The sequence below is a fragment of the Rhinopithecus bieti genome, unplaced genomic scaffold (genome assembly GCF_001698545.2).
Source record: "Rhinopithecus bieti isolate Rb0 unplaced genomic scaffold, ASM169854v2 scaffold_41913, whole genome shotgun sequence".
Lineage (NCBI taxonomy): Eukaryota > Metazoa > Chordata > Mammalia > Primates > Cercopithecidae > Rhinopithecus > Rhinopithecus bieti.
Window position 1 is genome coordinate 2,978,208 of NW_016818964.1, and position 12,963 is coordinate 2,991,170.

Here is a 12,963-nt window from a genome sequence, read left to right on the forward strand (position 1 = left end):
GAAAACATGTGCTATGTATTAAGGACCTGATTGGGACAAGAGTGACGAAGTTAGAATATAGATGGTATGTTAGATAAAGGTATCAGTGCTAATTTTCCTCAAGTTGATAGGTTTACTGAAAAGTAGTATCTCAAAATCTTAGAAAATACACACTGAAGTATTTAGGGGTAAAGGGGTATGATGTATACAATTTATTCTCAAAATATTCTGAAAAAAATTAATACAGACACATATATGCATGTATACATGTGTGTGTGTGTGTGTGTCTTGGGGAGAGAAATTGTGTGTGTGTTGTTTGTATTATTTTTATTCTTGCAGCTTTTCTGTAGGTTAGGAATTACTTCCAAATGCAGAGTTAAGGAAAAAGAGAAAAGGCTGAGCTCTGACTCTTGCTCCACCACTGTCAGCAGGTGATCTTGCAACTTTCCTCTCTGGGGCATGCTCTCACCTCTGGTGGAGCTACAGATACTCCGTGCTTCACAGGGTTGTTGTGAGGATTGGGTGATGCTTGAGCCTAGCACAGTTTCAAGCACATGTTAAGGCATGAGAATCACTGCTAAGATTGTTATTTTATCTCTTCAGTGACTGGTGCCCACCAAGTACTGGATCCTGCTTGGGAAATGCCAGCCAAGACCTTTTCTTTCATCATCAACCTCTTAGCCCTTTAATAAAGAGGAATCAATTTTTAAAATAAAATAACCCTTTTTATAGGCAACATTGAGCTGTTCCTCACATGTTCCCTGAACCACTGGTCTGTGCCCACCAGGGCCTGGCTAGTGACTTCAGGTGAATGAGACCTGCTTCCTGCTGACTAGGAGGCTGGCTTGTTCTCTTAAAGGCAGGGCTGCACCTGCTCCAGACATCCTTGCCTGGTTCCCAGGTCAAATGCTGCTGCATCTGGGTCTCATTTGAGAATGACTTACTGGTCTCTCAGGGGTCACCCCCAATACTGGAGGGAGCATCTTGCTGAAGCCCTCCATGAAGGGCCACCCCTCTGAAATCCTACCATCCGTGAATGGTCACCCCTCTGAAATCACACCATCCATGAAGGGCCATCCCTCTGAAATCAAACCATCCAGGAATGGCCGCTCCTCTGAAATCACACCATCCATGAATGGCCACCCCTCTGAAATCACACCGCCCATGAACGGCCACCTCTCTGAAATCACACTGACCGTGAATGGCTACCTCTCTGAAATCACAGCTGTGCTGCTCTAGGTTCAACTTGCCCAATTCTGCTGAGCACAGAAGCTGAGCCAGGAGGGTTGCTCGGGGCAACTGAACTTCCTCAGTCCTCTCTAGGATCTTTTCTGTAGGAGGGAAGGGCCCAGGCCTTGCTTGGCAAGGGACAGGTCATGTGAAGCCAGAGACTACAGTGACCAGAACCTCTAGAATGAGTCTTGCTTGGCAAGGGACAGGTCATGTGAAGCCAGAGACTACGGTGACCAGAACCTCTAGAATGAGTCTTGCTTGGCAAGGGACAGGTCATGTGAAGCCAGAGACTACGGTGACCAGAAACTCTAGAATGAGTCTTGGCTGGACTTTCCAAGCCCCATCTGGCTGTTTATCTGAGGAATCATGAGCTGTGTTGGCAAAGAAGGATGCCACCCAGTACTAGTGATCAGTGTGGGGGTGGCAGGGGTAGGTTGTGGGTGCTCCAAGGGCCTCTGAGTCCTTTTCCAAGTCATGGACTTCTGAGCTGGACCTGACTGTTGCTGGACCTGGGACTTGGCTTTTGGTTGTGGTGGCCCAAGGAAACTACCTGGATCCCTCTCCTGCCAGTCTGCACTTTGGGGTCCACTTGTCCTACCCACAGTCTTTGAGCGATTCCTGGACCAAGCAGGACCCCAAACCCCTCTTGGCCCTCATCCTCTCAGACAGGCAGGAACATAGCCTAGATGTGCCATTCATTTGGCCTTAGTTCCTTTGGGCTACATCTTCACTGATGAGTTGCCTACACTGTCTGGGTCCCCCTTCTGCTCTTCTTCTCCTCCCCACCTGCCAGCCCCTGCCCTACTCTGGTCTCTCCACAGCAAGTAAGCACTGAGCCCAGTGCCTGGAGCCTGGTGCAGGGAGTAGCTGGCATTTTATTGAACCCTCCCTGGGTGATAGCTCTTGGAGTGTAGTGTAGACTGATCTACTCCATCCTCAAAAGAACCCTGTGGGTTAGGATTGGGATCACCCAGGGTAATTTAGCTAGCAAGAACATGGGCTCTGGGTTAAAATCCAGACATTTCAGCATAGGCTCTGGGTTCAAATTCAGATGTCTTAGTTAACTGTGACATGGCTCAGCTGCATCATCTGAGGGGTGCAAATTCTGGTGCCCAGGTCTCTTCAGGCTGTTGTGTAGATTTGGTGGGGTCATATGTGGCAAGAGCTCAGAGCTGTGCCTGCCATATAGTAGGTGCTATATGCGTGCTAGAGATTATTGCTGTTCCCATGTGGCAGGCTGGGAAACAGAGAGGGGTAGAAGACTGACGTAAGTCACACTGCCAAGTACAGGAGTCAGAATCTGAACCTAGGTGTCTTAGCTAAAGTCCGTGCTCTTACCATGGAGCTTTTCTGCCTCTGTCTTTGTTCAGCCCTTCCCTGCCTAGTCCCACATCTGGGCAGTGGTTACAGTATTCCAGGGTCGGTCCTGAGGAATTATTTAGGGCAGACGCTGGGGCCTAGGGGCTAGATCGGGGTGTTGAGTTGGGGTGTGAAGTGTGATGTGAATGCTCCTTATTGGTCCAGGTGTGGCCCACGAGTTTATTAGCCTTATAAAGCCCCAGAAACGTGGGGTAGGGCAGGCAAGCTCTGCAGGCACCAGCTCCCTCAGGAGAAGCTGGGCCAAGTTCCTGCTCTGCCTGCCTGCCGCTCTCTCACCAACTTGCTCTGTGACCTTGGACAAGTTGCTTGACTTCTCTGAGGCTCAGATTCTTTTTTAAAAATCTTTTTTTAATTGACAAATTATAATTGTGTATTTTGGTGGGGTGCAATGTGACGTTATGGTGCGTGTATACAGTGTGGAATGAACAAATCAAGTGAATTAACATATCCTTCACCTCACACACTTATTTTTGGTGAAGAGAACATTTGAAATTTGCTCTTTTAGCAATTTTGAAATATACAGTACATTATTAACTATAGTCACCTTGTTGTGCAACAGATCTGAAAAACTTACTCCTCCTGGCTAACTGATACTTTGTACCCTTTGACAAACACCTCCCCATCTCCCCAACCTGCCTGCCTCTTGTAACTATCATTCTACTCCCTTCTTCCATGAATTCAATTGTTATAGAGTCCACATGTAAGTGAGATCCTGAAGTATTTGTCTTTCTGACTGAGTTTGACTTACTTCACTTAGCATAATGTTCATCCATGTTGTCCCAAATAATATAATTTTCTTTTTTTAAAGGCTGAATATTACTCCATTGTGTTTGTTGTATGTGTATAGAAATGCTACTGATTTTTGTATGTTGGTTTTATATTCTGCAATTTAACCAAATTTGTTTATTACTTCTAATAGTTTTTTCATGGAATCTAGGCTTTTTAATATATAAGATCATGCCATCAGCAAACAGAGACAACATACACACACGTCAGATTTTCTTTATTCATTTGTTGATGGATGATTAGGTTGATTCTGTATCTTGGGTATTGTGAACAATGCTGCAATGAACATGAAAGGGAAGGTATCTCTTTGACATATTGATTTCATTTCCTTTGGATAGGTACCCAGAAGTGGGATCGCTGGATCGCTGGATCATATGGTGTTTTTTTTGTTGTTGTTGTTCGTTTGTTAGTTAGTTTTTTTTTTTTTTTTGGACCCTCCACACAGTTTTCTATAGTGGCTGTACTAATTTACAATCCTACCAACAGTGTACAAAGATTTCCTTTTCCCACATCCTCACCAATGCTTATCTTTTGGCTTTTTGATGATAGCCATTTTGACAGATGGGAGGTGATAGCTTATTGTAATTTTAATTAGCATTTCACTAATCATTAGAATGTTGAACATTTATTCATATATCTATTGGCCATTTTTATGTCTTGTGAGAAATGCCTATTCAGATCACTTGTCCATTTTTTAAAATCAAAGTTTTTTTTTTTTTTTTTTTTTGCTATTAAGTTACTTATATAATGTGGATATTAACCCCTTATCAGATGTATGGCTTCTAAATATTTTCTTCCAATCTGTAGTCCGTCTCTTCACTCTGTTAATTGTTTCCTTTGCTGTACAGAAGATTTTTAATTTGATGCAATCTCATTAGTCTATTTTTGCTTTTGTAGCCTGTGCTTTCAGGGTCAAATCCAAAAATTTGTTGCCCAGACCAATGTCATGTAGTTTTCCCTTTATTTTTTTCCTAGTACTTTTACAGTCTCAGGTGTTGTATTTAAGTCTTAAATCTATTTTGAATTCATTTTTTTGGTATGGTGTGAAATAAAAGTCTAATTTCATTCTTCTGCATGTGGATATTCAGTTTCCCCAGCACTATTTGTTGAAGAAACTGTTCTTTGCCTGGTGTGTGCTCTCGATACTTTTGTTGAAATTAATTGACCATAATCACATGGGTTAGTTTCTGGCCTCTATTCTTTTCCGTTGGTCTATGAGTCTGTTTCTATTAGCCAGTACTGCTGTTTTGATTACTATAGCTTTGTACTATATTTTTAATCAAGAAGATGATACCTCCAGCTTTGTTCTTTTTGCTCAGTTGCCTTGGCTATTCAAGATCTTTTGTGGTTCCATATGAATTTTAGGGTTGTTTTTTCTTTTCTGTGAAAATGCTGGAATTTTGATAGGGATGCATTGACTCTGTAGATTGCTTTGAGTAGTATGGTCATTTTAACAATATTATTTCTTTCAATCCATGAACACAGATTATCTTTCCATTTATTTGTGCCTTCTTCAATTTCTTTCATTAATGTTTTATAGTTTTCAATGTACAGGTCTTTCACCTCCTTGGTTAAATGTGTTCCTGAGTATTTTATTTTATCTTTTTGTAGCTATTGTCAATGTCATTGTTTTCTTGATTTCTTTTTTTGATAATTTGTTGTTAGTGTATAAAATGCTACTGATTTTGTATGTTGATTTTATGTCCTGCAGTTTTCTTGACTTTGTTCATTAGCTCTAATAGCTTTTTGGTGGAGTTCAGGCTTTTCTATATAAAAGAGCATGATGCCATCAGCAAACAGAGATGATTTAGCTTCTTCCTTTTTCTATATGACACTCAGCTTCTTGTCTTCGTAGCTTCCCTGAGGAGGAAGGTTAGATTGAAAAACCGAAGAGAAAACCTATGCAGACCTTTATAGTCGGTCACATCTGCTTTCTATACTACTATAATGAATTACTAATTATGTGACTTTGTCCAATTTCTTATGCTCCCCAAACCCCAATTTTCTGATACGTTAACTGAAGCAAAGAATATTACCCATCTAAGAGTGTTGCGGTGATGAGTGGAAATAGTTGATGTCATGTTTTCAGTACACACAGTGGTCAGTAATTTTCTTTTTTCCTTGTGCTCTTGCCAGCTCTGGTTGTCAATGTCATGCTGACCTCATTAAACCAGTTGGTGCGTGTTATTCTAAGGTCTGGAAAAATGTGTAAGCTTGATATCAGTTTTTCCTTAGATATTTGGTAGAATTTGCCAGAGAAACCATTTGGGCTTAGAATCTTCTTTGGGAGATATTTTTACTTATGGATTTAATTTCTTTCATAGTTAGAGAACTATTCAGATTTTCTTTTTTTAAAGTTTTTTTTTTGAAATTTGCCCATTTAATCTAATTTCTAAAGCTTACTTATACAAAGTTTTCATATTATCTTCTAATTACCTCTTTAGCATGTTTCAGATCTATAGTAAATGATTCAGTTTTCATTCCTGGCCTAGTTTATTTGTGCTTCTTCTTCTTTTTTTTAATCAATCGTTAAAGTTATGGCATATTCAAAGAACCGACTTTTGGAGTTCTTGATCTAATTTTATGTTTTCTTGCTATTTCATTAATTTTTGTTCTGCTTATTTCCTTTTTGCTACATTGTTTTGTTTCATTTGTGCTTCTTTTCTAATTTCTTGAGATGATTACCTCATGGATATTTTTTACTTTATAGAAAATATATGCCTTAGAAGCGGTGAAATTTCCTCCTAAACATAGTGCTAAATGTGTCTCCAAAGATTTTTAACAGCTTTATTGTGATATAATTTATATACCATAAAACTCACTCACTGTCGGTGTCTGATCCAATGATTTTTACTTAACTCATAGAGTTGTGCCAATTTTACCAAAATCCAGGTTTAGAACCTGTCTGTCACCACAAAGATCTGCAGGAATCCTTTTGCTGTCAATTGACCTTCTCAAATGTGTAGAGCCAGAAAGTGGACCAACTATAACCCTAGGCCACCACTGATCCACTTTCTGGCTCTACACATTTGCCTTTTCTGGATAATTTACATAAGTGGACTCATAAATAACCTTATGGAACTAGCTTTTTTCACTTAGCACAACATTTTCAAGATGCAGTCACATTCTACATATGGCCCTTGAACAACATGGGGATTAGGTGAATCAATCCTCCGTGCAGTTGAAGATTTGCAAATAACTTTTGACTCCCCAAAACTTAACTACTAATAGCCTACTGTTGACCTGAAGCCTTATTTGTAAATAGTCAATTAATATGCATTTTGTTGTTATAGCATTATATAGCATATGCTTACAATAAGGTAAGCTAGAGAAAATAACATGTTATTTAAAAAATCATAAGGAAGAGAAAATATATTTTCTATTGATTAAGTGGAAATGGATAGTCATAAATGTTTTCACCCTCCTTGTGTTCATGTTGAGTAGGCTGAGGAGGAGGAGGAAGAGGATGGGTTGATCTTGCCATCTCGAGAGTGGCAGAGGAGGGAGAAAGTCAAACCTGTTTTATATATAACTATATATACAACTATATATATGTAACTATAGTAAGATCAGTAGCTCATTCCTTTTTATTGCTGAATAGTATTCCATTGTGTAAAATTTTATTAATCAGTTCACCAGTTGATAAATATTTAGATTGTTTCCAGTTTGAGGCTATTATTCATATATGAATTGACATTATTCATATAGTATTGTATTCATATATTTATTTATCCATTTAGGAATTCATTTTATTCATATAGACTTGTTTTCATGTGTAAGTCTCTTTTTGTATAGTCTTACGTTTTCATTTCTCTTTGCAGAATTGTTGTGTGATATGTTCATGTTTGACATTTTATGAAAGTGCCAAATTGTTTTACAAAGTGGCAACACCATTTTATAATCTCACCAGCAACGTGTGAGAGTTCTAAGTTCTCCATCTTAATAAACACTTGATATTGTCTGTTTTTTTTGTTTTAGACATACTAGTGGTTGTGTGGTTGTGGCTTATTATAGTTTTAATTTGCATTTTCCTACTGACCAAATAGAGTGGCTTTTCATGTGCTTATTAGCCATCCATATGTCTTCTTTGGTGAATGTCTATTCAAGTCATTTGTCCTTTTTAAATTGGGTTAAGTCATTTGTTTTATTATTGAGTTATAAGAGTTCTTTATATATTTTGGATACAAGTTCTTTATCAGTGATATGATTTGCTAACTTTTTTTTTCCTATCTGTAGCTTGCCTTAAATTTTTTTTTATTTTAGAAGTTTTAGATTGACAGAAAAATTGCAAAGATATTATAGAGAGGTCCTATATACCCCATACTCAGTTTTCCACATTATTGACAGCTTATATTTATATGATATGTTCATTATAATTAATAAACCAATATTGACACATTATCGTTACCTAAAGTCTATACTTTACTAATATTTCAATGTGAATCTTTCTTACCAAATGTCCTTTTCTGTTCTGGGATCGCATCCAGGATACCACGGAACACTTAGTCATCGTGTTTCCTTAGGCTCCTCTTGGTTGTGACAGTTTCTCAGACTTTCCTTGGTTTTGATGACCTCACCAGTTTTGAGACATACTGGTCAAATATTTTGTAGGATGCCCTCTAGTGGAATTTGTCTGATGTTCTTCATGACTATATTGGGGTGACGGGTTTTTCATAGGAAGATCACAGTTGTAAAGTGCCATTTTCATCACATCACATCAAGAGTACATACTATCAACATGACTTATCACTGTCGATGTTGATGTTGATCACCTGTTTGTCATGTTTATCCAGTTTCTTCACCATAAAGTTACTCTTTTTTACACTGTCCTTCTTGGAAGGAGTCACTATGTGTAGCCCACACTTAAGGTGAAAGGCATTAAGCTCTACCTCCTTGAGGCTATTTACATAGTATATTTGAAATTATTCTGCGTGGCAGATTTATCTCTTCTTTCCAATTCATTAATTCATTCAATAATTTATTTATATCAGTATGAACTCATAAATATTTATTTTATACTCTGAGTTATAACCTATTATATATATACACTATTATAATCTATACTAGTACTTCACCTATTTTTTTTTTCAAATTGATCCAACTTGGGTCATTGGGAGCTCTTTCAGTTGACTCCTGTGTTCCACTGACATACTCCCAGCACTGTGATGGTTTTTAAAACATTTCCTTATTTCCTGGCAATACAAGATGCTCCAGCGTCACCTTGCATATTTCTTGCCCCAGTCCTAGACTCAGTCATTTCTTCAAGGAGACCTGGTTACTTCTATTGAAGAATGGTGTTAGAAACCAAGATCCTGTTGCTCTGTGTGCTCATTGCTGCTGAAGTATCATTGCTTCTAGACCCTCTCAGCTGACAGAGTGTATTATTCTATTCTCACATGGCAATGAATAAATACCCAAGTCTGGGTAATTTACAAAGAAAAAAGGTTTAATTGACTCACAGTTCCCCATGGCTGGGGAGTCCTCAGGAAACTTACAATCATGTTGGAAAGCACCTCTTCACAGGGTGGCAGGAGAAAGAATGAGTGCCAGCAGGGGAAATGCCAAAGACTAATAAAACCATCAGATCTCGTGAGACTCACTCACTATCACGAGAACAGCATGGGGGAAAATTGCCCTGATGATGCAATAATCTCCACCTTGACATGTGGGGATTACAATTTAAGATGAGATTTTAGGTGGGGACACAGCCAAACCATATCACAGTGCAAGGGAATATATGTATATACACAAACCAGTGCCTGTACACATATCTTTTAGCATTTATACATGTAACCAACTATCTCTAGATTAAAGAGCAAATCATGAGTTCATACTAATATCTCCAACTGTAAGCCATAGACCATCTTGGTTTACCCTTACTTATCTGTCACCTCCCACCCCAACCTGGCTCCCACCACCCACCTTCCATTTACTTCATTTGGCTAATTGTTTAATTCCTGTACACATGCATGTTGGTATCAGAATTGTTAACTTGTACCCCTGCGGGAAACAACTTTTCTAACTAGAGCACAGTGCTTACACGCAATTTCTTTTGCCTTTGCTCTTTCTTCAGTCATTTCTAAAGTTACATAGGCCAGCAACCCCCATCCTGTCAGTGAAGTTGTTTCACACATTTCTAATACAATAAGATTGTTTGGTCATTTTTTTTTTTTTTGTATTTTTTAGTAGAGACGGGGTTTCACCATGTTAGCCAGGATGGTCTCGATCTCCTGACCTCGTGATCCTCCCGTCTCGGCCTCCCAAAGTGCTGGGATTACAGGCTTGAGCCACCGAGCCCGGCCTGTTTGGTCATATTCTACTTTTTATCCTGAGATCCTCCAACTCTTAAATGAGTATTCTTTAATTTGCTGGTTCATGTTTTGTGTTGTAAAGTTCTATGGGCTTTGACAAATGTGTGGTGTCATGAGTCCGCCATTATAGCATTGTACAAAATAGTTTCATCACCCTAAAAAATAGCCTGTGTTTCAACTATTTTACCCTTCCCTCCTTCCCCTGAACTCCTGGCAACCACTGGTCTTTGTACTGTTGCTATAGTTTTTCTTTTTCCAGATATCATAAAATTGAAGTCATATAATATGTAGCCTGACTTCTTTCAGTAGGCAGACTGACTTCTTTCACTTAGAAATATGCACTTAAGGTCCCTCCATGTCTCTTTAAGATTTGACAGCTCATTTATTTTTATTACTTTATCGCTTTATCATGAAATTATATTTTATTGTTTGCATATACCACCAAACTTTATCTATTAACCTATTGAAGGACATCTTGGTTGCTCACAGTTTTTCATTTATTTATATATTTTTTTGAGACAGTCTCACTCTGTTGCCTAGGCTGGAGTGCAGTAGTACAATCTTGGCTCACTCCAACCTCTACCTCCCAGGTTCTAGCAATTCTCCTGCCTCAGCCTCCCTAGTAGCTAGGATTATAGGCATGTGCCACCATGCCTGACTAATTATTTTTTTTGTATTTTTAATAGAGAAGGAGTGTCACCATGTTGGCCAGTCTGGTCTCAAACTCCTGACCTCAAGTGATCCACCCACCTAGGCCTCCCAAATTGCTGGGATTACAGATGTGAGCCAACCGTGCCTGGCTTGCTCCCAGTTTTTACTGATTATGAATACAACTGCTATAAACACTTGGGTACAGTTTCCTGTGTGAAGAAGGCTTTCTAAATGGTTGGGTAAATATCTGAGGTAATGATTGCTGCATCTTGTGGTAAGACTGTGTTTAAGTTTGTAAGAAACTTGTGGCTGGTCTTTTAATTTTCTTCGTAGCATCTTTTGAAGTATAAACATTTACTTTAGTAAAGGCCAATTTACCATTTTTTTTTGTTTTATTGCTCATACTTTTGGTGTCATATATAAGAATGCCTTACCTAACCTGAGGACATAAAATGTTTCTCCTATGGTTTATTGTAGAAGTTTTATTGTTTTAGCTTTTACATCAAAGTCTGGTTCATTTTAAGTTAACTTTTGTGTACAGGATAAGAAAGTGGGGCTTATGTTCTTTCTTTGTTTTTGCATATAGATATCCAATTGTTCTAGGCCAATGTGTCAAAAAGACCATGTCATTGAATTTTCTTGGGATCTTTTTTGAAAAATTATTGAGCATTATTAATATATGAGTTTCTTTCTTATAGTTGTATACCCTACATTGAATCATCCTCTAGTTATTTAGACGGCATTATTGGGTCGGTATATTTCCCATATTTTCTGTCCCTCCTTCCACCTCTACATTTAGGGAGTTAGTTTAGGCCACTGTTGCAATAGTTGAGGAGAAACATAGCGATAGCTTGGACAAGAGGGTAGCAGTGGACATGGTAAGAAGTAGTTGAATTTTAGATATATTTTAGAGGTAGGGCTGATGGTATTTGCTGACAGTATTTGCTGACAGATGCAATGTGTGATGTAAGAAAAAAATGACAGGTCAAGGATGACTCCAAAGGTATGAACCCAAGCAGCAGGAAGGATGACATTACTGTTAACTATTAACTAAAATGAGAAGACTCCAAGTGGAGCCAGTTTGACTGTAGGGATCAGGAGCTCAGCTGTAAATATGCTGTGTTTGAGATGGCTATCAGATGGCCAGTATGCAATTGGATGTATGAGTCTGGAGTTCAGAGGTGACATTCCTGCTAGAGATACAAATTTAGGAGCATCAGCTTTTAGATGGTGTTTAAGATCCATGAGACCAGATGAGATCACCTAGGGAGTGAGTGTAGACGGAAAAGAAAAATGGCTGAAGGACTGAGTCCTGGGACACTCAAAAGTTAAAGAGTTGGGGAGGTGAGGCAGAGCTAGGATAGGAGGCTGAGAACAGCAGCCAGCTGGGCACAGGAGAGCACAAGATGACCAGGAGAGTGTTTGTGTCCTGGAAGTCAAGCAATGAGAATATTTCTAGAGCCAGAAGTGATACATTCTGTCCACTGATGCTAAGCAATCAGGAAAAATGCAGACTAACAACTGTTGGAGGAATTAGCAATTGATCATGGGTGACTAGCCAAGAGTAGTTGGGTGCAATGGTAGTGGGATTGGTGGGGATGGGGAGGGAGCTTGAATGGAGCATGTTTGAGAGAAGGAAAAGAGATGGTTTTGTGGGATGACCAACTTGTCCTGGTTTGTCTGGGAACTTTCCTGGTTTTAGCATGAAAGTTTGCATCCTATGACTTCTGGTTTGAAAACTGAAAGATGCCATGTCCTGGAACCCTTTCATTTCCAGGCAAACTGGGGTGGCTAGTCACCTCAATTTGAAGACAGGGGAATAATTAAGTTTTTCAAGCAATGGTGTGTTAACTGGAGGAAGAAGTGATATCTATCTATCATCTACCTACCTACGTACCTACCATCTATCTATTTGAATATGGAGGCAAAAAAGCGTGTTTGCATCCTGATAGAAAAAGCGCAGTAGATAGGGAAGATTTCTGAGTTAGGAGTAAGAGGGAAGGGTAGCTGGTGCAATGTCTTCATTATTGTGTTTTATCACAGTGAGATAAAATACAAGGGCAGCATCAGTGGATGGGTGACCCTAGCGAGGAGCATGGCCAGGCATCCATTGTGGCAGGAGGGATGGCAGAGGCATGGCCAGAGCGGCAGGAGAGTGGGCAGATGATTGCCTACACTTTGCCAGTGAAAATGGAAGTGATGTCATCAGCTCAGAGTGATTTGGGGATGAGGGTGTGGGAGGTGAAAGTATGAGAATGAAGGCATAAAGTATTCATTTAGGGCACTGGGAATATGGAAGGGTTCCAGGAGTAGAGAATGCTTGCTCTCCAGGATCCAAACTCTCTTGAGGTTAGTGATCACGAATTTAAAATGGGGCCAGCCTGTGTAGTGTGGTTTTCTCTGGCTATATTCAGTAGCTTGAGTGTTGGCACGGAACAGGAAGTTGGAGGGCTTGTCAGTCAGCTCTGATAAAGCAAGAGGAGGACAAAGGAGCAGAGGCTGTGACTGATTATGACATTGAAGCTGGGCAAGATGGAAGTGAGGACCCGAGAGAAGACGGATAAATGACAACAAGTAGAATCAATGGATGTGCATCCCAGTGAGACTAGGATTGTTGGAGTTC